We start from the raw sequence: 23,711 nt of genomic DNA, 5'->3' as shown, positions 1-23,711 counted from the left end.
GAAGCAACAGAAAGACAAATAAAGAAACTGATCCCATTCACAATTGCACCAAGAAGCATAAAATACCTAGGAATAAATCTAACCAAAGATGTAAAGGATCTGTATGCTGAAAACTATAGAAAGCTTATGAAGGAAATTGAAGAAGATTTAAAGAAATGGAAAGACATTCCCTGCTCATGGATTGGAAAAATAAATATTGTCAAAATGTCAATACTACCCAAAGCTATCTACACATTCAATGCAATCCCAATCAAAATTGCACCAGCATTCTTCTCGAAACTAGAACAAGCAATCCTAAAATTCATATGGAACCACAAAAGGCCCCAAATAGCCAAAGGAATTTTGAAGAAGAAGACCAAAGCAGGAGGCATCACAATCCCAGACTGTAGCCTCTACTACAAAGCTGTCATCATCAAGACAGCATGGTATTGGCACAAAAACAGACACATAGACCAATGGAATAGAATAGAAACCCCAGAACTAGACCCACAAACGTATGGCCAACTCATCTTTGACAAAGCAGGAAAGAACATCCAATGGAAAAAAGACAGCCTCTTTAACAAATGGTGCTGGGAGAACTGGACAGCAACATGCAGAAGGTTGAAACTAGACCACTTTCTCACACCATTCACAAAAATAAACTCAAAATGGATAAAGGACCTAAATGTGAGACAGGAAACCATCAAAACCTTAGAGGAGAAAGCAGGAAAAGACCTCTCTGACCTCAGCCGTAGCAATCTCTTACTCGACACATCCCCAAAGGCAAGGGAATTAAAAGCAAAAGTGAATTACTGGGACCTTATGAAGATAAAAAGCTTCTGCACAGCAAAGGAAACAACCAACAAAACTAAAAGGCAACCAACGGAATGGGAAAAGATATTCGCAAATGACATATTGGACAAAGGGCTAGTATCCAAAATCTATAAAGAGCTCACCAAACTCCACACCCGAAAAACAAATAACCCAGTGAGAAATGGGCAGAAAACATGAATAGACACTTCTCTAAAGAAGACATCCGGATGGCCAACAGGCACATGAAAAGATGTTCAGCGTCGCTCCTTATCAGGGAAATACAAATCAAAACCACACTCAGGTATCACCTCACGCCAGTCAGAGTGGCCAAAATGAACAAATCAGGAGACTATAGATGCTGGAGAGGATGTGGAGAAACGGGAACCCTCTTGCACTGTTGGTGGGAATGCAAATTGGTGCAGCCGCTCTGGAAAGCAGTGTGGAGGTTCCTCAGAAAATTAAAAATAGACCTACCCTATGACCCAGCAATAGCACTGCTAGGAATTTATCCAAGGGATACAGGAGTACTGATGCATAGGGCCACTTGTACCCCAATGTTCATAGCAGCACTCTCAACAATAGCCAAATTGTGGAAAGAGCCTAAATGTCCATCAACTGATGAATGGATAAAGAAATTGTGGTTTATATACACAATGGAGTACTACGTGGCAATGAGAAAAAACGAAATATGGCCTTTTGTAGCAACGTGGATGGAACTGGAGAGTGTGATGCTAAGTGAAATAAGCCATACATAGAAAGACAGATACCATATGGTTTCACTCTTATGTGGATCCTGAGAAACTTAACAGGAACCCATGGGGGAGGGGAAGGAAAAAAAAAAAGAGGTTAGAGTGGGAGAGAGCCAAAGCATAAGAGACTGTTAAAAACTGAGAACAAACTGAGGGTTGATGGGGGGTGGGAGGGAGGAGAGGGTGGGTCATGGGTATTGAGGAGGGCACCTTTTGGGATGAGCACTGGGTGTTGTATGGAAACCAATTTGTCAATAAATTTCATATATATAAAAATTAAAAATAAATAAATAAATAAATAAATAAATAAATAAATAAAAATAAATAAAATAAAATAAAATATATTAGTATAAACCAAAAAAAAAAAAATTAAGTAAAATTGAACATCCAGTTCCTTGGTTACACTAGTCACATTTCAAGAACTCAGTAGCCATACATGGCTAGTGCCTACCACGTTGGACAGCACAAGTAGACCACATTCCCATCATCTCATAAAGTTCCACTAGACAGCACTACTCTATACACGGAAATCTTGCAGAACACACAAAAAAGATAGGGTACTCATTAGAAAACTGGCAAAGGATATAAATAAGGCAAACCCAAATGGCTAATAAGTATACGAATGACTAATAAGTATATGCTCTACCGCAGTAATGAAAGAATGAGGCATCACTTTATACTCATTTGATGGGCTGAAATTTGAAAGTTGGATAATGTCAAACGTTTGCAAGCTTGCAGGAAATGAAACCTTCATACTTTGATGGTGAGAGGAAAAGACTGGTGCAACCATTCTCAAGAGCAATCTGACACTATCTAATGACATTATCGGATGTATCTGTGACCCTGCAAGCCCTCTGTGTAGACCCTGCTTGGAAAGTTATACACTGCAAACAGCAACTAGAAGCAGACCACTCACTATACCAAATGTACAGTGGAGATTTAAAATCAGCAAAAGGGCTGTAAATTAAAGTTGAGGGATCTTTTTTTCCCTCCAGCTTTATTGTGATAAATTGACAATATTGCCTAAGTTTAAGGTTTACAATGTGTTGATTTGATATAGTTACATGTCACAAAATGATTACCACCATACTCTTAGCTACCACCTTCATCCATCACATAGATAACATTTTTGTGTGTGAGCACATTGAAGATCTGCTCCATTCAAGTGTATGATACAGTGTTAACAGCTATAATCACCATGCAGTTTATTAGATCCCCAAATTGTTAATCTTATAACTGGAAATTTGTATTTTATCCAGTACCTCCCCACTTCCCCCACCCTCCAACCACCACTGGTAACTAACACTCTACTCTTTCTCTGAGTTTGACATTTTTAGATTCTACATATAAGTGATATCATACAGTATTTGTCTTTCTCTGATTTTTTTCACTGAGCATGTTCTCAAGAGTGATCCACGTTGTCACAAATGGCAGAATTTCCTTCTTCTTCACAGCTGAATAACATTCTATTGTGGATATATCTGTACATATTCCTATACCTATACCCATATCTATCATATCTTCTTTAACCATTCATGTGGTGATGGACACTTAGGTTGTTCCCATATCTTGGCTATTGTGAATAGTGCAGCAGTGAACATGGGAGTGCAGATACCTCTACAAGATCTTGATTTTAATTCCTTAGGATATATACCCAGAAGTGGGATTGCTAGGTCATATGGTATCATATCAGAGTTGGACTCTGGAGGAGGGGGACAAATGGGAGTGGCACCCAGAGGTGAGGAAAACACAGAGCAAAATAGGGCTTACATTGACTGGTTAAGACAGTATAGGTTTATAAGGAGTATCTCTGCCCTTATGAAGACAAAAAGAGAAAGGTTAGGACTGAAAGTATGGTGCTTAGAAAGAGAGACAGTAATTCAAAAAGTCAGTCATATGGAAACAACTTTGAAGGGGAGCTTTATTTTCCCTTCACTCCCTACTTTACTATCCTACTCTAGCTCCAGAGGAACAAATCAAAGAGGAAATAAGATTCTTTGCAATTGAATTCTCTAAAAATGGTAATAAATAATATTTTCTCTCAAGGGAATGAAAATACACTGCAGGTTGAAGCTGGTACTTATCTAAATTTCATTTCACTCATAGTAAAGTAGCAAGAGACAGTATGATTTATACCTAATGGGTAGTATCAGGAAAATGTGGAAAAGACTTTTAGCAGTAGCATGCTACCAAGAAACAAGGCAGGATGCCACAAAAACACCTTCACTATTTCCTATCACTTGTAGAATGAGATCATTCACCATCTTGCTCTTACCGACCCTTTCCATTCTCAATTTCCATCCCATCCCTAGTAATGGGAGCTCAGCTTCACCCAGACTGACTCACTGTTCTACCAGGAGTCCTTGAGATTTCCTAACCACCTGCCTAGAAAACATCCCTTGCTAATGCCTCTTCAGTGGCCTGTTCAATCTCTACCCATCTCTTGTGATTCTTTCAGATCTCTCTTGTCCTAAGTTAGTGTCCCACTTATGAACTGCTAGAGCACTTGATGTCTACACCATTTATTGGCTGATATTTCCCTTCAGCATTTTGAATATAATCATTCATTGTCTTCCAGATTCCACTGTTCTGCTTGGAAGTCAACTATAAATAAATGTATGGCTCAATATCTTGAATCAATTTTTAAAAATTCTTAACCATTAACTCTTCAAAAACTTCTGTCCCAATCATCCTCTCCTCTTCTTACAGGATTCTATTCTGCAACTTCCTTGTCTCTTATCTTTATTTGTTTTTTTTTTTTCATTGTTTCATCTCTCAATACTGTATTCTGAATATTGTCTTCTAATCCATCTATTTATTAGTTTTCTCTCCAGCTGTCTATTCTGCTATTAAACCCATCATCCACTGAGTTATTAATTTTGATTGTTGTACATACCATTCTAGAATTTCCCTTCAGTTTCTTTTTTATAGTTTATATTTCTCTATCAAAGTACTATCACATCTTTCATCTCTCAATGAATGCAGCAAGCACAATTATCTTAAAGTCTGAGTTTTATCACTTCATTCTCTAGATCTCCTATGGGTGTCTGGTTTCTGCTGATTATCATTTATATTGTTTTGTTCTCTTGTGTGCCTAGTCAGTTTTGTTTTGTTTTCCAGGTAAAATCCACATAACATCAAGATAACCACGTTAAAGTGTGCAATTCAGTGGCATTTAGTACACTCACAATGTTGTGTTATCACTACCTCTATTTAGTTCTCAAATATTTTCATCACCCCCAAAGAAAACCCTGTACCTGTTAAGTAGTCACTTCCAACTTCTCCTAGTTCCCCCCCTGGAAACTACCAATTTGCTTTCTGCCTCTGTTTATGTCTTTATATTAAGTAGGTTTCTTGGAGGCAGCATGTAGCTGGGTCTTACTTTGCTTGGGTCCCCTTCTCTGTACTGTCACCTGAAAACTCTCAAATAAGCTTAGAATAGTTATCTGTTTCCCTTATCTCAGGGAAGGTTGTCATTGGTCGCCTGAGGTCCAAACTCTTCAAAACAATTGTTTTGTATAGTTTGTTCATTGTTCTTTTTTTGGCTGTTCTTTTTTTGGCTTTTGGACAAATGCAGTCTCTTGTTACTCCACCTTGGTGAGGGGCAGAATTCTGCCCTTTTAAAACACAATTTATGTGCTTCAGTTTATCAGTTACTCATTCTATTCAATTTTAATTTTAATTAATTAATTAAATTTTAGTTGTGCCTTTTTAAAAAGTTTATTTATTTTAAGAGAGAGAGATCAGGGAAGGGGCAGAGAGAGAGAGAGAGAGAGAAAGAGAATCCCAAGCCAACTCTGCAAGGTCAGTGCACAGACTGATGCAGGACTTGATCTCATGAACCATGAGATCATGACCTGAGCTGACATCATGTGTTGGACACTTAACCAACTGAACCACCCTGGTGCCCCTTAATTTTAGTTTTTTTGTTTGTTTGTTTGTTTGTTTTTTGAGGCATGATGTCATTTGATCACATTTTTACCAAGACATTCACCATCCTGAAATCATTCTCTGATAACTTATAGTGCAATAAAATAGACCCACTTTTTTCCAAGTTAACCTCTTTTGCCTATAACCAGCAAGTGCCAACCTCCACACCCTCTTTTTCCCCGGGACTGATGCATGTGTTTATGTGTTTATGACTAGGTGTCTCTAGTCATCAGATACACTCTAACTATAGCTTGCCTATCTCCTAAAATTGGGATCATTCCCCTAGGATATCCATAGAACACTTGGGCTCTACGCAAGCCTCTTCAGAGCTCTGGGGGGGGTTGATACTTGTTTTTAAATCCAATATAGTTAACTTTTGGTGTTGGTAGACTTTTAGAAGTAATTTTTGGGGTGCTTGGGTGGCTCAGTCGGTTGAGCATCCGACTTTGGCTCAGGTCACGATCTCATGGTTCGTTGAGTTCAAGCCCCGCGTTAGGCTCGCTGTAGACAGTGCAGGGCCCACTATAGGCCCTCTGTACTCCTCTGTCTGCTCCTCCCCTGCTCGCTCGCTCTCTCTCTCTCAAAAAGAAATAAACATTTTTTAAAAAGTCAATATTTTGATAATTATTGAAATTGGATGATGGATAAGTGGTAACTTGCCACCCTACTCTCTACTTTTGTGTTTGCCAGTAATTTTTCATTAAAAAAAGTTTAAAAACAGATATGGGAATAGATGTAGAGATATATATTGATAACAAAATGAAACACAAACTAAATGTATGATAATAGAGGTTTGTTAAATAAATTATGATATATTTATAGTACAGAATACATAAAGCAGCCTTTTAAAATAATTTTATTGAGCACTTGCTATTTATAAGGATAGATATTTATAATATATTGTAAAAAATTAAAAATCAAACCTATTAAAATTAAAACAAAAGAGGGGTGCCTGGGTGGCTCAGTTGGTTGAGCATCGGACTCTTGATTTCTACTCAGGTCACTATCTCATTGTTCATGGGTTTGAGCTCTGCATTGGGCTCCACGCTGCTTGGGATTCTCTGTCTTTCTCTCTCCCTGCTCCTCCCGTGCTTTCTCTCTCACAAGATGAATAAACTTTTTAAAAAATTTTAAAAAGAAGTAATTTTCAGTTACATGAAGATTTTTCTGAGTTATTTTCTCCTCTTTCCTTGTTATTTATTTATACTTTTTTTTTTTTTTTTTTTTGCCATCCACCTGTAGTGCTTGCAAATAATCAGATACTGGACACTCGCCAGCCCAGACGATCCTAGAGTGGGACTTTCGCTAAGAACCACTGGCCCTATGATACACATGTCATCAGGTGCGATAACAGTCTTATCAGAGGTGGAACTCTGTCAGCGTCCCTCCCAATGACTGACTCATTACCACCTTGGCCTTAACATGCTACAACCAAGGAGAATTTAAACATAAAGCAGGCTTTTCGTCACTGCTCAAACCTCACCCATCATAAAGACACCTTCCCTGCACTTACTGCCCCGTTTCTCCCCACGCTTTCTCAGCCAGAGTTGTTGCAAGAACTGTCTGCACTTGCCTCTTCTGTTTCTTCACACCTAGCCTGATTGTGATCTGGCTTCTCTACCCCACCCCAAGCCTCCCTGAGCATCTCTCACCAGCTCCTGCAATTGCTCTTTAGGTCTTGTCCTGCTTACATGGACAGTGTCTGACACTGCAGACCCATACCCTCTCTTCCCCCGCTTCTCTTTCACCCCTCCACTCGCTTTCTGCCCTTCTTTGTGTTCCTTCTCGGTTTTGGTGATGGTCCTGGAGGCTTTGTCCCAGCCCCTTCTCTTCTTCCAGTAGAACTCATGGGCTCCTGTGGCTTTAAGGACCTCAAACTTGATGGAGGGATGGGAGTGAAGAATGAAGACTCTGTAGACTGGGGGTGTGTGCTAGGCCTTGGACTAGACCCTGAGCAGATTGCTAGGGAAGAGAATTAGGTTAGTTGGAAGAGAATGGGGATGTTAATGACATGGCTGCTGCTTCCAGGTGTGGCACCTAAACACCGACAAGTCAGTATCACTGTGGATCCAGAATAGGGGAAATGTAAAATATGCAAGGCAATGCATTCCCACAGACAAATTATAACATCTGATATTTCAGGCAAGCACAGAGGAGTATATCAAGCTAGAGCACTGAATAAGGCTTCATTGTCTCAAAGTTCTAAGAGAAGTATGATTTATATGTTGAAACTCCCCTCCCTGGGGGGAATGAGCCATTCAGATGCATTTGTTCCAGCTTGCTTTATACATGTGTATGTCATACAGAGAAATGATGGAGGACATTATCCTTCTATGGCTGCTGGTTCAAACACCAGGACCTATCAAACATGATTATGTCTAATTGCCAGCCTCAGCCACCCATCAGCTATGAAGAGCCACTTGGAGAGCACTGATGTGGCACTTTGCCAGCCCCTGCACCAGGCAAATAATTGTCTACCTCAAATGAAGGATGGAGGGCAGAAGGGTTGAGGGAAACCATGCCAGGCCATACCTGCCTCACTCCCTCTGCAGCACGTCCTGTCTTAAGAGCCCTTGGAGGGCATCAGTGATGGGGGTAGAGGGTAAGGTCAGTTTGTTCTAGACCCCGGTCAGCTCAGCTGAGCCTGTGTGTGTGTGTGTGTGTGGTGAAAGGACTAGAGCTTATTAGCTGGATAAAACTGCAGACTTCCAGTCACTCCAACCATCCAGATCTGTTTCCAATCTATTTCCCCTCCCTTGCAGTGGAGCTCTCTAAAGGCTCATGCCCTGAAGACTTTATCACATATGACTCTCCTTGTGGCTGATTTCTACTCATCTTAATTATGCACTGACTTTAGCCCCTGACGGACTGACCCAGTCCTCTCCACCCTTCTGCTGTCCTTCCATACCATGGATGAAACACCACACTCTGGCTTCTCAGTCCTTCATTATCTCCACAACCATCCACTCCCTCCAAAACAGCTCGCTACCAATGCCCACAGCTTAACCCCACATCTTATTTTCACAAGTGAATGTACCACCTTCAAAAGCCATCATCTCCTGTGGTTCCCACTCTGCAAAATCCCAGCTCCAATACTTGGACCCACAGGACATAGAGTGCAGGGCCAACGTTTCATTTTCTTCCTCATCTGGCTTGGACAATCTGTGGTCTAGCACATCACCACTTGCCTTCTGCTATCCTTCATCACCTTGCAGCTTTTCTCTACCCCAGTGCAGGTTAACCAGAACCATTCAGCCATCAGACCTGAGGAGCAGGTAACAGAGACAGTGGTGTCACAGCCGGGAAAGTTCTTCCACAGATCTCAAATGAGCACCAGTCCTGCCAGCCAAGCTCACCATACTCCTTAGACAAGTTCACATCCCCTTCCTCTGAACAGCCTATTTCACATCTTCCCCCTTATCCTTTACTCCCCCATCTCATTTGAAGCTTTTCTGGGTGAGATCCACTGCTTCTGGGAGAAGTAAAAGCCCTCTGCTCCTAGGAGTAGGGCAGGAACACTCTTGGGGGCAGGATCCGACAAGAGAATAAAGCCCAGAGCTGCTGCCACTCCTTATGGCCACTCCATGGACTCCTAACTCTGGCATCCAATGCCAGCCTGGCCTTTCTGTGGAGCACACAGGCTTCATGGAGATGGGGGTCAGAGAGTATCACTCTTTTCCCCTATGGTGGGGTTGGTTCTTCCGTGCCCTGTGGAGAGACACTTGGGAAACTCCTAAGAGTAACAAAAGGTTCTCTAGTCACTGAAGAATCATTAAAGTGTGGTAATAATAATAATAATAATAATAATAATAATAATAATAATAAACTTTAAACTTCATGTTTGGGCTGGGTTTTACCTCCTCTGCCAGGTCACCTGCAGGGGAAAATCCTGATAGATTCTTCTTTTCTCTCCAACCTCTTTCATGACTTTCACTCCACCCTTTGCCTTGGTTTTTGACCCCACCCAGGGTGGAGGCGAAAGTAGGGCAGGAAAGCTCTCACACGACTTGGAATTCCATTGATGATCTGTCCTCAGCTGTCCCCATGAAACAAGCACTTTCCTCCCTGAGGTAATTTTGTGGGGTTTTCAGAGATTCCACAGTGTCTGGGGATCTTTTCCCGGCCAGTTACTCAAGACCCGTTCCTCAACCTTTATGTGTCTGATGGAGTGTCCGACCTTACTCTGCTGTGGGGTCCTGCTCGTCAGGCAGCCTTCTTGGTTGGGATATCAAATAATCCCATGCCAGCTTTCTCACTTGAGTGACCCAAGCCTGGTCCTTAGAAAATCCATATTCCCTGTGCTCCTACAAACTGTGGGAGCACAGGCCCCTCCCATGCAGCCCCCCTGATTCCTTCTTCCACAGCATAGGCTGAGGCCAGCACCACCAGCAGCTCTTAAACCTCTTTTCTAGGCCAGAGATAAGAGGTTAGCTGGTGATGAGCACTGGGTGTTGTATGGAAACTAATTTGACAATAAATTTCATATATTGAAAAAAAAAAAAGAGGTTAGCTGGCATCACAGAACCAATTTTTGGAAACCTCCTTTGTAAGTAGTCTTGACCGTCACTTGGGAAAGCAGCACCCATCGTTCAGCCTGAACTGGGCCAACTCTAGCTCCACTTTCAAATCCTGCCATGCTTGACTGCACGTGCAGTGAACAACCAGTTTACTCGTGGCTGCTATTGTTGCTCACGGCTGCTGTTCTTCTGCAGCAGGAAGTCAGCAAAAGCCAAAAACCAGACATGTCCTAAAGAGGACTGGGCAACCGGACCAGTTTAACACATCACTGAAGGTTCAGCCCTTCCTCAGGCCCAGAAAAGCTGCCCCCGTTGCAGGCTGTATGAGATTTTGCTCCAGGATAGAAACAAAAACATTTGTATACAACAGGTGGTTTGTCACGGCAACCAATATGGCATCTTTTGGCCCATTTTCATACCTAGAAACTCAAATGTGAGCAGAAATGGTAGTGACTCCTCCGGTTTGGTCTGTGTGCCCCAGGTGCCTGGGGCTGACTCCCCAGATGGTGAAGCCACTGCACTTAGCACTGAAACAACTCACTCTTTCAAACAGAGAGAAATTTAGCACAAAGAGATGTTTACAGAGGTGTTCTAAGGACTGGGATGAGGTGGGAGCTGCCAGAGAAGGAAAGGAGATCAGAGAAGCTATAAGGACTGAGTTATAAAACATGGTCAGCACATATGGCAAGTCATATTTGACCAACTTAGAAGGAGCCTCTTGGAGATCATTCAGTCTTCCCTTGACTTTCACAGAGGAAGAAATAATAGTAGTAATAATAACAGCTACATTTTTTAGGGTAGACACTTAGGAAATACTACTTCATTTATTACCTCATTTATTTCTCAGGACATTCCTATGAGGTAATTACCGTTGTCTCACCATTGCCTTCATTTTACAGGCTAGGAAACTGAGACTCCGAGAGGTAAATTCACTTGCCCCAGGTGCCCTGGCCAGGAAGGACAGCACCAGAAGGACAGCCTGTGCATTATGATCCCTGGTTTGGTGTGATTTCCATGACACCATTATACTGCACAGAAGACAAGCTCAGTTAAAAATCCTCTCCCAGGAACACCTGAAAGGGTAGTTACATGCCTTTTCTACTTCTCAAGTCCAGAGTTCAAGAGCAGAGCCATTGCTTGAATTCAATTGAGATCCCAAAAGTAGGGCGTGCAGAGGCCACAAAAGGAAAAGTGGAGATGTGGAAACAGTGTCAGCCATATTCAAGAGAACCCCGTGGATCCTGGGAGTCAGCCTGTTTCCAGGCCTTGAGAGGGGTGAGCTAACCAGGTGACAGATGTCATACCATGGGGAAAGAAGGAGAACAATGCCGGTGGTGGGAGAGGAGAGAGTAAGAGACCAGGGAGTCTCAAGGAAGGAAACAGGCTAAGAAGAACAACAACCATGTCAGAGGTCACAAGAGCTTAGAGGTCCTGCATAAGTTAGCCTAGGTTTGATATATGAGAGCAAACCTTCAGATGAGCAGGAGAGGCCTGAAGGAAAGCTCCAGTCTCTAAGAGGAAAGGGCCCTGGACAAGGAAATGGCCTCTGTGAGAGGGTGAAGTACACCCAAAGACAGCCATGGGGGTTGGTAGGGCAGGGTATGCATGTGGAAGTCATGGGGCCTTGAGGGAACATAGCAGGCTGCAAGGGGCACAGAAGGGAGAACAGACCTGACTCTGCCCAGAGTTTGCAGGCAGAGTCATGGTGGTGAAACCATTCAGCCCCACCCCCCAAGTCTTCTAGTGTACTATTTCCTGCATTCCCATGGCCCTCAGTGCTCCCAGGTGATCTCTCCATGTGCAGGCTATCCCATCCCCACTGCCTCATCCAAATGCATCACTGACATTGCCCCACCCCCACCCCACCATTCCAACCTCTTCAGAGAAGCACCCCCAACTCATGGTCTGTGGGACTCCTTGGGCGCTTAGCATGTCCTCCAAATGTACTGTTCTTTTCCCCTCTGTGACCCCATCAGATTGTGAATGCTTTGAATCATGCCTTATTTGTCTGGACATCCCTTTAACAGCGCCCAGGACTCAAATATGGTTGTTTAGATATTAACAATAGCAGTATGAACACAATACCAAAACGGAAGTACATGGTGCTTGGCTGGTAACAGCCAAAAGCCACCAATGAAACAATGGAGTTGAAAATCTTATTCACCTTGTGCCCTCTTGTGGAGAAGAGAGCAAAGAACACTATATCACCACTTGGGAAGACGGATTTACTTCTTTCCCTATCACCTCCTCCTTTTCTAAATAGTTACAATACAGAGCTAATGAATAAAAATATATTTAAATATAAATATGTTATTCTATGTTTAACTTTAACGTACTATTACTCTATATTTAAACATAACTACATTATATCTAAATAGAGTTACAATATTAATGAATCATCTTTACCATATTATGATTTTGATTTCATAAATACTGTTTGAAGATGAACCAGGAAGTATTGTATAATTATATGGTCTTTCTGGTAACATCCTTGTGCATTTTCGCTCCTGCAAAATCATAATGTTGCTTCATTTTCTATTTGCTAGTTTTCTAAGTAGTTATCAAAACTAATGCTCAAACTCTCTACTAACACTGTAGTAAGGTCCTTTCAATTTTTTTTTTTTTTTTAATCTGGAACCTCCAACAATACTACTTTTAAAAATCATTAGAGCAGCGCACCTGGTTGGCTCAGTTGGTGGAGCATGTGACTTGTGCTCTCACAATCATGACTACAAGCCCTATGTTAGGCACAGAGCTTCCTTAAAAAGAAAGGAAAGAAGGAAGGAAAAAAAATTATCGGAGCTATCTTCAGTGTTACCGCTCAAATGAGATTATTTACCCTCTCATTTTTTGTACAGCAATAATCATCCTTTTTGGTCTTGCCTTTTTGGTCTTTTGATGAATAGAAGTTCAGAACTTTTATAAGTCCAGTTTATAATTTTTCCCTTTGGGACTAGTGCTTTTAGTGTCCTGTTTTTAAAATCACTCCCTATTCTAATACCTTGAAGATGCTTTCCTATATTGCATCCCAAAATCTTTATTGTTTTGCTTTTCACAATTAGGTCTACGATTGACTTGGAAATTATTTTTGTATATGGTGTAAGGTAAGGATTAAATTTTTATCTATATAGATACTATATAGATACTTTATTGAGTCAACAGCATTTATAAAAGACCATCTTTCACCCACTATTCCGCAGCGCTGTTCATGTCAACCATCAAATAACCATGTATGTGAGAATCTATTCCTGGAACCTTTAATCTCTTCCACTGATATGTTTACTATCCCTACATTAATACTACAGTGTTTTAGTTACTGCACACTTTTAATGCAACTTGGGAGCCAACAGGGCAAACCCTACCACCTCATTCTTCTCCTTTAAGAGTGTTTTGGCTCCTCTTAACTCTTTGCATTTGCATACAAACCTTAGTATCAGTTTTTTAATTTCCAGAAAAAGTGCTGCAATTTTTACTGGGATTGCAATGAATCTACAGATAATTTTAGAAAAAATTGCCATTTCACAATATCAGGTCTTCTAACCCATGAACACAGGATATCACTCCATTTATTTAGGTTATCTTTAATTTCTGTCAGTATTCTTTTACTGGTTTCTAAATAATATTCTCTAAAAATTTCATTTTATACACTGTTGGATTTTTAAAAATTATGGTAATACATGCATAACATAAAATTTGCCATCTTAACCATTCAGTGTACAGTTGATACTCATGTTGTTGTGCAAACAATCTCCACAATTCTTTCCATCTTGCAAAATTGAAACTGTACCCATTAAACAACAGCTCCCTATTCCCCCTCCCCTGGCAACCTCCATTCTATTTTCTATCTCTATGAATTTCACTACTCTGTTGATTCCAATCACATACGTGGAATTACATAGTGTTTGTCTTTTTGTGACTGACCTATTTCACTTAGCATAATAGCCTCAAGATTCATTCATGTCACAGCATGTGTCAGAATGATATTCCATTGCATGTCAAATGCCACTTTGTTTATCCCTTCATCTCTCAGTAAACACTTGTTTGGCTTTCACCTTCCAGCTATTGTAAATAATGCTGCTATGACCATGGGTGTACAAATATCTCTTTAGGACTCTGTTTTCAATTCTTCTAAGATTATACACGGAAGTGGAATTACTGGATCATACAGTATTTTTAATTTTTTGAAGAACTACAGTATGTCATTTTAATTCTTTTTACATAATTATTTTTAAGTAATGGGAAAAAGTCAAATTACAAATGCTATAGAGTATATTTTTTAAAGAATGTAATGATAAAATATGTAATGATAAAATATTTTACATAAGTCATTGCTACATGTCAAACAAAAACTGATGAAAAAATTTTAATGCGTATTTATTTTTGAGAAAGTGCAAGTGGGGGAGGGGCAGAGAGGGGCAACAGAAGATCTGAAGTGGGGCTCAAATTCACAAACCATGAGATCATGACCTGAGCCAAAGTCAGACACTCAACGGACTGGGCCACCCAGGATGAAATTTTGTTTAATTCCCAAGTAGTTTTGAGAAATTGCATATTAATGTCAAAAGTACCCTCTAGTTGGGGCACCTAGGTGGCTTAGTCAGTTAAGCTTCTGACTCTTGGTTTCGGCTCAGGTCATGATCTCATGGTTTCGTGAGTTCGAGCCCCACATTAGGCTCTGTGCTGACAGTGTGAAGCCTGCTTGGGATTCTCTCTCTCTCCCTCTCTCTCTGTCTCTCCCCTGCTCACACTGTCTCTGTCTCTCTCAAAAACAAATAAACTTAAAAAGTACTCTTCAGTCAAATGAGGTTGGGAAACACAATATTAACTGAAACTGAATTTGGAGCAAGAAGCACATTAACCAGTGCAGCAAGTGAGGAAGGACAGCTATTTAATTAAGAGGTAATCATTGAGTGCATATTCATACGTGTGTTTTTGATGGATAATGAAAAAAAAAAAAGAGAGAGACAGACACAGTCCTAAAAGAGCTCAGGATCTAGAGGGCTGGAACTGGTGGAAAGGCAGTATAATACATCAAATAATTAGATGAAAATTACATTCAGAGTATAATTAGGTGCTAAATGTGTGATGTAGTCAAGTTCTTCAGGGACATGAGAGGGGAAAATCACTATAGGGTAAGGTAATTGGAAGAAACTTCATGGTGAAAATAAGTCATGTCTCAAATTTGAAAGAACAGCTCAAGCAAAAGCAGTGATACAAATGAGGCTAGCCCTCTCGCTATTCAGCTTCCATGTGCACCCTTCCATACATTTTTGAACTTTTGTACATCAATAACACAATTCCAATTTTTCTTGTGACAAAATACAACTATCTAGTAGTTGTAAAGGTAAAGTTCTTACCTTTTCCTCAAAATATGGAGAGCACAGTCCCGACAGTCAACGTATCCATCACTGATAATCTTAATTACTCCTCAAATTCTGGCAGCGTCCCACTCCTCAAATTCTGTTACCTAATGAATAAATTGTGAAGTTAGCTTTCCCCTATACATACATAAAATAGCAATGGGAAGGAAATAGAAGAAAATGGTTGGCACATAAAATAAACAACATATATAATAAACAAATAGGAAATATACAAAGCTATTACTGTCACGGTTTCCGTGATTTGCTGTGAGGCTGTCAATGATATCTCCATCTTCCTTCTTCCACTACCCAGTCCACATTTCCCCCATCCTCAGCCAGAAATTCAGCTGGAGTGATCCAAACCTTCACTCGTAGGCACCTCCAGGCAACTCTTTTGGCTTCATAGTCCTTCTTATCTGCATTGTACAGCAACTCAAGTTTACGCACCTCACTTAGAGTGACTTTTTTTTTCCAGTTGGTTCAATGACCTAAGAAGTCTAAAATGTCCAGGAGGCATTCTCACTTTCCAATTCAATTGAACCATTGTGTCTGCTAGTGGAAGCATTCCTCCCTTGGAGACTGACTTCCATAATGACATTGCTCAAGGTTTCTGGGGCAGCAAGAATAATTCTGCAAATGGATTATTGAGTTTAACAGTGAGGGCAGCCAGTCCCACTTCTACTCCTTGATGCCCAGATCCATGTGTTCTGGCTATGAGAGAGAAAACACTATATAACAGTTGCTGATTCAAAGCATCTACTGTATTCTGTGAGACAGAATCACATTGTTTTGGGGTATTGTCTCCCAATTGGCACCACCACTGAGGCTTCAATGAGCCATTCCAACTTTAAATTAGGCCATCTGCTCCTAGGTGATGGAATATGTGAGTAAAACCAGATGATTCCATAAGCATAAGCCCCATGCCGTATTTCCTTTGCTGTGGAATGAGCTCCTAGATAAGACGCAATGCTGTGCAGAATACCAAGACGATGGATAAAGCATTCCATAAATACTTCCGCAAGTACACAGATGGTACGCCTGGCTGAAGTATTATGTTAAGGGAAGGCAAATCCATATTCAGACAACATGTATATTCAGTGAGGATGTCTCTCTGCCTCCTCTATGGAAAAAAGAGGCCCAGTGTAATCAGTCTGCCACCAGGTGGCTGGTTGGTCCCCACAGGAAGTGGTGCCATATGAGGGGCCTCCGGTTGGTCTCTTCTGTTGACAGATTAAGTACTCAGCAGTAATGTTAGACAGGTCAGCACTGAGTAGGGGAAGTCCACATTTTTGAACCCCATGCATAGCTTCCATCCCCGCCATTGTGGCCACTTTACGGCTCACCGAGCAAGCACAGGGTTACTAGGTTAAAAGACTGATTTATATCCATGGAGTATCAGCCTGATTATTAGAAGTCTCCTCTACACTGCATGGCCATGGCTCACCACATAGCAGATATGTCTCTATTGTTCCAGGGTAATGGAACTTGCTGGAAGTCTTTTCTCCAGAGTGCAAGCAAAAGTCATTTACTGGAGGTTATCTCACTAGAGGCACTCTGCTATGAAACTGCCCATGAGGGTGCAGGAGAAAATTGCTGCCAGGGCAATCTCCTGCTGGATCCAGGAGAGCTACATGCTGAGTCTGTACAGTCAGCACACTGGAACCAGGAAGGGAAGCCCCTTTCCCCTGCAAAGTCTCTCCAGAGCCTCCCACTGACAATTCATAACCTTATGCTTGTTGGCAAAGGAAAAATATTTAAAAGGTCCATTTCATGTTTACAGACAGCAAAGGATGAATTTCAATAAACTGCTAGCTATCAAAGGCATGTAATGGGGTGAATAGTGTCCTCCCAAAATTCATGTCCACCTGGAAACTCAGAATGTGACCTTCTTTAGAAAAGTACATTTTGGGGGCAGATGCAATTAGTTAAGATGAGGTCAGACTGGATGAGGGTGGGCCCTAAATCCAATGATTGGTGGCTTTTTAAAAGGAGATGAGACATGGAGCCACACTTAGAGAAGTCCATGTGATGACAGAGGCAGAGATTGAAACGATGCAGTATTGCTGGCACCCATGAGAAGTTGGAAAGAAGTAAAGAAGAAATCTTCTGTAGAGCTTTCCGAGGGAGCATGGACCTGCCAACACCTTGATTTCAGACTTCTAATCTCCAGAACCATGAGATAATAATAAATTATTGTTTGAAGCCACCAAGTTCATGGTAATTTGTTATGGCAGCCCTGGGAGACTAATGCAGCACAAAATCAGGTTATCACCAAATGTTTAGTTCCAGTCTGGGGAGAACCAACTCACAAATGAATATTTGAAACCCTATGCCCTGGAAGAAAGGTGAGAATCAAGATTCTATATGGGCAGCATGCTAAACACCCAAGGTTATATAGCAGACTCTGAAATTCTACCATAGATCTCTCTCCTTATTAGGCTTTACTGTTGCACCAGATATGGATTTTTCAGTACTGTATGAAATTTATTATCTCTATCTCTTCATATTAAAATGTCATGAGCCATTATGCTTTTATTGCAACGTATCTACCTGCAGCAGCTCTCTGATCCAATGGGCTCTCCTTCTTGCAGATTATCTGTCCTCCTGGTAACTACTAAGCCTTTAAATCTATCTGAACAGTCTTTGTTAATTTTCAGAAACTGCCCCTTTTATCAGTTTGATCCTCTTTTTATCCACATATTTATGGAGCATACATTAACTAGAGATCAATGTGCTAATTATGTTAAAGGGAACAAATGACACAGAGAACACAGGATGAATGGGACACAGATCCTGTCTGACATGTACGTGAGTGAAACAGACACATCTTGGAAGATCCCAGATTTCTACTGGGGGGATCGTGGTACTAGTCCAGGAGAAAAGGAGGAAAAAGAGGCGGGCGTAGAGGCAGTGAAGAAGAACTCACATTTAGTGTAAGGTGCCTGTGAAACAAACAAGTAGTCATGTTTCATAAAGTCACCTCTATGGGGAGGAGGCTCAAGAAAAGGATCGGTCTCAAGATATAAATTGGTACTCGTTAGTTCAGGGTTGGTAATTAAAGGCTTATAGGTGGAAGTACATGAGCTGGCCCAAAGAGAGCCTATAACATGAAAACTACAGGAACCAAAGACAGAACAAGAACACTAATTGTATGTGGGATTGCAGAACAAGAAGAACCACTGTGTTTAGAAGGACAGAGGAGTAATGAAGGACAAAATTCTAAGGGGAAGAAGTACTGTTGTAAATAATGTGAAATGCTGAGAAGGATGAAAGTAAGTTAACCATATATGGCAGTAGGGAAGACAGTGAATGGATAAGGGTGAAAGCTGCTTTTTTTTTTTTTTTTTTCTTCAACTTTTATTTATTTTTGGGACAGAGAGAGAGAGAGCGTGAACGGGGGAGGGGCAGAGAGAGAGGGAGACACAGAATCGGAAGCAGGCTCCAGGCTCTGAGCCATCAGCCCAGAGCCTGACGCGGGGCTCGAACTCACAGACCGCGGGATCATGACCTGGCTGAAGTCGGACGCTTAACCGACTGCGCCACCCAGGCGCCCCAGGGTGGAAGCTTCTTTATACAAGGGTTAAAGGGAGGGCACCTGGGTGGTTCAGTCGGTTAAGTGTCTGACTTTGGCTCAGCTTATGATCTCATGGTTTGTGAGTTCGAGCCCCACATCAGGCTCTCCGCTGTCAGCTCGGAGCCTGTTTGGATCCTCTGTCCCCCTCTCTCTCTGCCCCTCCCCTGCTCATTCTCTCTCTCAAAAATAAATAACCTTTTGTGGCACCTAGGTGGCTCAATCGGTTAAGCATCTGATTAAGTGTCCGACTCTTGGTTTTGGTTCAGGTCCTCATCTCACAGTTCATTTGTTAGAGACCTGCCATCAGGCTCTGTGATGACAGCGTGGAGCCTGCTTGGGATTCTCTCTGTCCCTTTCTCTCTGCCCCTCCCCTGCTCACTTGCTCTCTCGCTCTCAAAAATAAATAAACTTAATAAAACAGGCTTAAAGGGAAGGGGAGGTGCACTTATAGTTTATTCTCTATAATTGATGTTATAGTATATGTAATTAAAAATTCAAATTGGTCTAGAAGACCTAGAATGGACAAGAGCAGTCCCCTCCCCCCTCCACCACTAAGTCCTGCTTTGCAGGACTACATCCCCTTTCTACTCTTATAGCTGTTTCTATGGGGATTTACTTACACGTTCCAAATAATTTAAGACAGCTATTTCTTTTCATATTTCACTTTTACATATTATTAAGTTCATATTATGAAATATAAGGATTTAGCTCTCTTATGCAGCCACACTCCCCTCATACACAGAATTATCATTCCTCCCTTTCCCCCAAACCTCCCAATATACTTGGTTAGATCAAATTTCAGTGTTCATATTATGACTATGTAAGCATTATCCATAGTTAAGCCTTCTCTTTTTAAATTTTTTTTTTCAACGTTTATTTATTTTTGGGACAGAGAGAGACAGAGCATGAACGGGGGAGGGGCAGAGAGAGAGGGAGACACAGAATCGGAAACAGGCTCCAGGCTCTGAGCCATCAGCCCAGAGCCCGACGCGGGGCTCGAACTCATGGACCGCGAGATCGTGACCTGGCTGAAGTCGGACGCTTAACCGACTGCGCCACCCAGGCGCCCCGCCTTCTAATGTACCCTAAATTTCTTGCACACCATTCTGTTTGCCTGAACTTAATGATAAATGAGTGCTGCTTCCGCCCTTTGCTTCGTCTTCTATCTATCAATCACTTATCCTGCCAGAATCACTAACTTTCAACTTGAAGTATCAATCTCTCAGCATTGGAATATAACAAACATACCCAGTACTCTATCTGCACTATTATTCCCCCATTGAGGCATGTGCCTTGAGCACTCCATCCCTCTACTTCTTAACTCCAGATCTGTCTCCTGGGATCTCCTTTATCACCCTCTCAAGAATTTCCCTCATTACCTACTATGTTGAATCCCCTATCCGTGTTGTCTTACTTGGATTACTCTCTCTTTAGGGCAGACTTCCAGTAGCCTCCTGAGAAGGGATGCATGGGAGGGAACTTTTTTTTTTTTTAACACTTAGCATGTCTGAAAATGTCCTTATTCCTACTTTGAATATGATTCAGCTGTGTTTAATTTGGAAATTAATTTTCCTCAAGATTTTGATGGCATTGTTCATTATCTTCTAGACTGAGAAGTCTAATAATCATCTTGTTTTTCAAATCTTAGCTTGCAGCTCCTTAGATTCTGGAAGCTTTTAGGATCTCAAATTTGTCCTGTATTTTAAGAAATTCCAGAATGATACAGGTCTTCATCCCTTGTGTGGTGCATGCAAAGGGCTGGCCCTTTTAATCTGTGAATACTCGTCTTTCAGTTTGGGGACATTTTCTCGAAAAATCTTTACTTAAAGCTCAAACTTTATTCAGTAGCAGATCATTCACTGGGGAATGGGAGTTAGAACCCAGTCCTTATTGATCATCAAGGAATGCATACTGGGAAGATGTATATTATCTTCAGGTTGTCTGAGCATCTTCAGAATGTTTGGTAAAATGGTTTATGCTAAGAATCTCAGGCAGACTTTACTTCAGAAACCTGAAGTTTCTTTACTACTCAGGCAGACTTTACTTCAGAAGACCCTGATTAAAATTTTAGTTCATAGCCTTTTACCTGGCCTGCCACATCTTTTGAAACTTCTTATTTCTTCATCCTCATCCTTAGCCACTCATGGCCTGCCATCCTTCAATCCCAGCAAATATAAAATTTCACTGGTCCCTCAGTTTCGACTACATGGCACTCAGCTTTCCCCAACAACTCCAATCCCACTCTCTCCACCCTCCCCCCAACACCTTCTTTGTGCTTTTATAGTATCCTGTAGTTAGCTCCATCAGAACAGCTACCATGTTGTTTAGAATAGTCAATCTATATACCATTCTTCTTTATTAGCCTATCAGCTCCTAAAGAGCAAAAATCTGTGTCTGACGTTTGAATTCTCAGCGAGTATCACGCATCTGGTACTTAGCAGATGATCTTTCCACTAGGACCTTATTTCTGCTAACTTTCCACTCTATCCGAAGCAGGCTCTGCACTGACAGCAGAAAGCCTGAGTGCAGAGAGCCAGATGCGGGGCTCTCACCAACCCCGCAACTCACCAACCATGAGATGCTGCAACTCACCAACCATGACACCATGACCTGAGCTGAAATATAAGGCTTAACCAACTGAGCCACCCAGGCTCCCCTTACACTATGAAACTTTTCATAAACACTCTTTTACTTTTTTCTTAGCTTCATCTTCTGGGATGATCTGGATATTTGGTAGAATTCAAACCCAAGAATAGTTCCTTATTCTCTTTGCAGCCTTCAATTACTGTCCATTTTCTCCTTAAACTACCTTCTATGACTTCACACCGCTGTCGGAAATTGACTGCTCCTGTTTCGGGTGCCTCATTGCCTTGACTAACTTAACCTACCCACCATCAGAGTGAACACATTCCCTTCCGCACTTTTGGACTGTCTTGCTATTTGTATTAGTAGCTGGCTCAACAAATAATCTTATCCTGTGAAAGTCCCCTATTGGTGCAAGAATTTCTTCAAATTTAATGTCATTGTAGATTAACTAAGCGACAAGTTTCTCCCCTAACCCTTAGGTCTGGTACAGTTGGAATAAAGCAGCCTTTTCTCTCATCATTTCGGACTCTGGTAAGAGCATACTTGGCGCGGGAGGGGGTGGGGAGGGGAGAGGTCATACCAAAAGGTGTGGTTTTTTTTTTCTTATTGTTGTTTATTACCAAGTGGTTTTCAAGCGTCTCTGTTCTCTCCCTAATTTCCTACTTCCCTCTACAACTACATTTTCCAAGAGTCCCTATGGAAAGTAGGTGGAAGAGGAAGCCAGTATGTGGGGTTGTGGCCTCACATTTTTAAATTTACTTAAAAGGTTATCTGAGGAAATATATACGTATATACTGGTGCCAAAATATGTGTGTAGGTGGGTTGTCACCTTTTTAAGGGTCATTCGGTTCTCCCGTGAAAGAGTGGGGTGGGGGCGGGGGTGGCGTCAAATCTTTTCCTTAAAACAGTACTACTTGGAGTACAACCAACCCCAGTAGCGCGGATGGTATTAGAGGCAGGTTGAACTGAAAGGCAGAAAGCTAAGGAGTCTTTCCTTTCTGTGATCTTGGGCAAGTCACGAAGCCTTTGGACTTATTTCTTGTTAAGTGGGAATAACTTTACCGGGTTAATGAAGAAGTAAATGGAATAACCCAAGTAGAAGCACTCTGAAAAACAACCACCCCGGGTTTTGTGAACCGGAATGCGGAGCAGTCGCATTCCCAACCGTCGGGGTTATCCCCTTCCGCTAACTCGGAAGTCGCCTCACCAAAAGCCTCCTGCGGCGGCGACTCGTCTCCATGGCAACCGCTCCCTCAACCCGGACCGGCTCCCAACCCAGCCGCGAGGACCGGAAGCAGCTTCCGACCGGGCGCTTTCCCGGCATCTTCCGGAAAACGCGGGGTCGCTCTTCCCCGTCGGGAGGTGAGAGCCGAGGCCCCCTCTGAACCCCTAGGCTGCATGGAGAGGCGTCCTCACCCGGGGTTTGGGAGGAGGTGGCGCGGACCTCGACGACACCCTGAGGCCGCCCTCCCAGCCCGTCCCTCCGCACAACCCCTCTTCACGCCCGCTCCTGTCACCCCCCGGCGTTTCCCTCGGCCCTCAGCCGGTCCTGCACCTCTAGGCCCCCTAGCCGCGCGCCGGGACCCCCCTCCCCTCGTCCTCCCGGTGCGGCCCCGCGGCGCCTGCCGCCACAGCCGAACCCTCTCGGCTCCCCGCCGGCGCGCGCTCACCTGGCCTCCGCGCAGCGTCCTCAACGCCCGCGCGCGGCCCGCGGTCTCGCGGGGCCGGGGCCCCGCGCGGGAGAGGCGTGGGCGGGGTGGGGCAGGTGGGCTACGCGTCCGGAGCCCCTCCGGCGCCAACCTGCGGCGACTCGGCCCCGCTGGAGGAGGGGTGCTGGGGTGAGCGTCGGTCCTCCGCCGTAGCACCCCGCTTTCCGGGCTCTCGGCGAAGCCTCCCCTCCAGGGAGGGAGCCCGTTGGTCACAGGCCCGCGCGTGTGTTGGCGGTTCGGTGTCCCAGTCTCCTGTGTAGCGCCGAGAGCAGCTGTGGAGGTGGCACGCGGCTGCAGGTGCTGAAGAGGCAGAATGCGTGCCGGCCGCCACTCTCTCCGTGACTTCCAGAGGCTTTTAGTTTAGAGTCCCTCAATGTAACGCTCCCAGACGGCGTCCGAACTCATGGCCTCAACCTTTCCCGCCGCCCAGGTCTCGACCCTAGATTCTCCCCCCGGCGCAGGAGCATCTGGGTCTGCTGCTCCTTCTCGGCACC

The 23,711-nt window shown here is 42.8% G+C and overlaps 1 protein-coding gene and 1 long non-coding RNA gene across 2 annotated transcripts in view; one reads left to right on the top strand and one right to left on the bottom strand.

Annotated features, from left to right (window-relative positions):
- The window catches only part of LOC109493408, a 78,720-nt gene extending 56,017 nt beyond the window's left edge, over window positions 1-22,703 (bottom strand). The window contains exons 1-2 of the long non-coding RNA XR_006588258.1: window positions 22,571-22,703; window positions 15,346-15,455 (exon numbers count right to left, since the gene is read on the bottom strand). This is a non-coding gene — a long non-coding RNA (uncharacterized LOC109493408). The remainder of the gene's footprint in view (window positions 1-15,345; window positions 15,456-22,570) is intronic.
- A 93-nt stretch (window positions 22,704-22,796) lies between these two features.
- Window positions 22,797-23,711, top strand: part of LOC101093719 — an 86,845-nt gene continuing 85,930 nt past the window's right edge. Inside the window, exon 1 of the mRNA XM_045041277.1 lies at window positions 22,797-22,870. The gene's annotated coding sequence lies outside the window, so the exon portion shown is untranslated. The remainder of the gene's footprint in view (window positions 22,871-23,711) is intronic.

Source organism: Felis catus, chromosome D3 (genome assembly GCF_018350175.1).
Source record: "Felis catus isolate Fca126 chromosome D3, F.catus_Fca126_mat1.0, whole genome shotgun sequence".
NCBI classification, from domain to species: domain Eukaryota; kingdom Metazoa; phylum Chordata; class Mammalia; order Carnivora; family Felidae; genus Felis; species Felis catus.
This window is presented reverse-complemented; position numbering and strand designations above follow the sequence as displayed.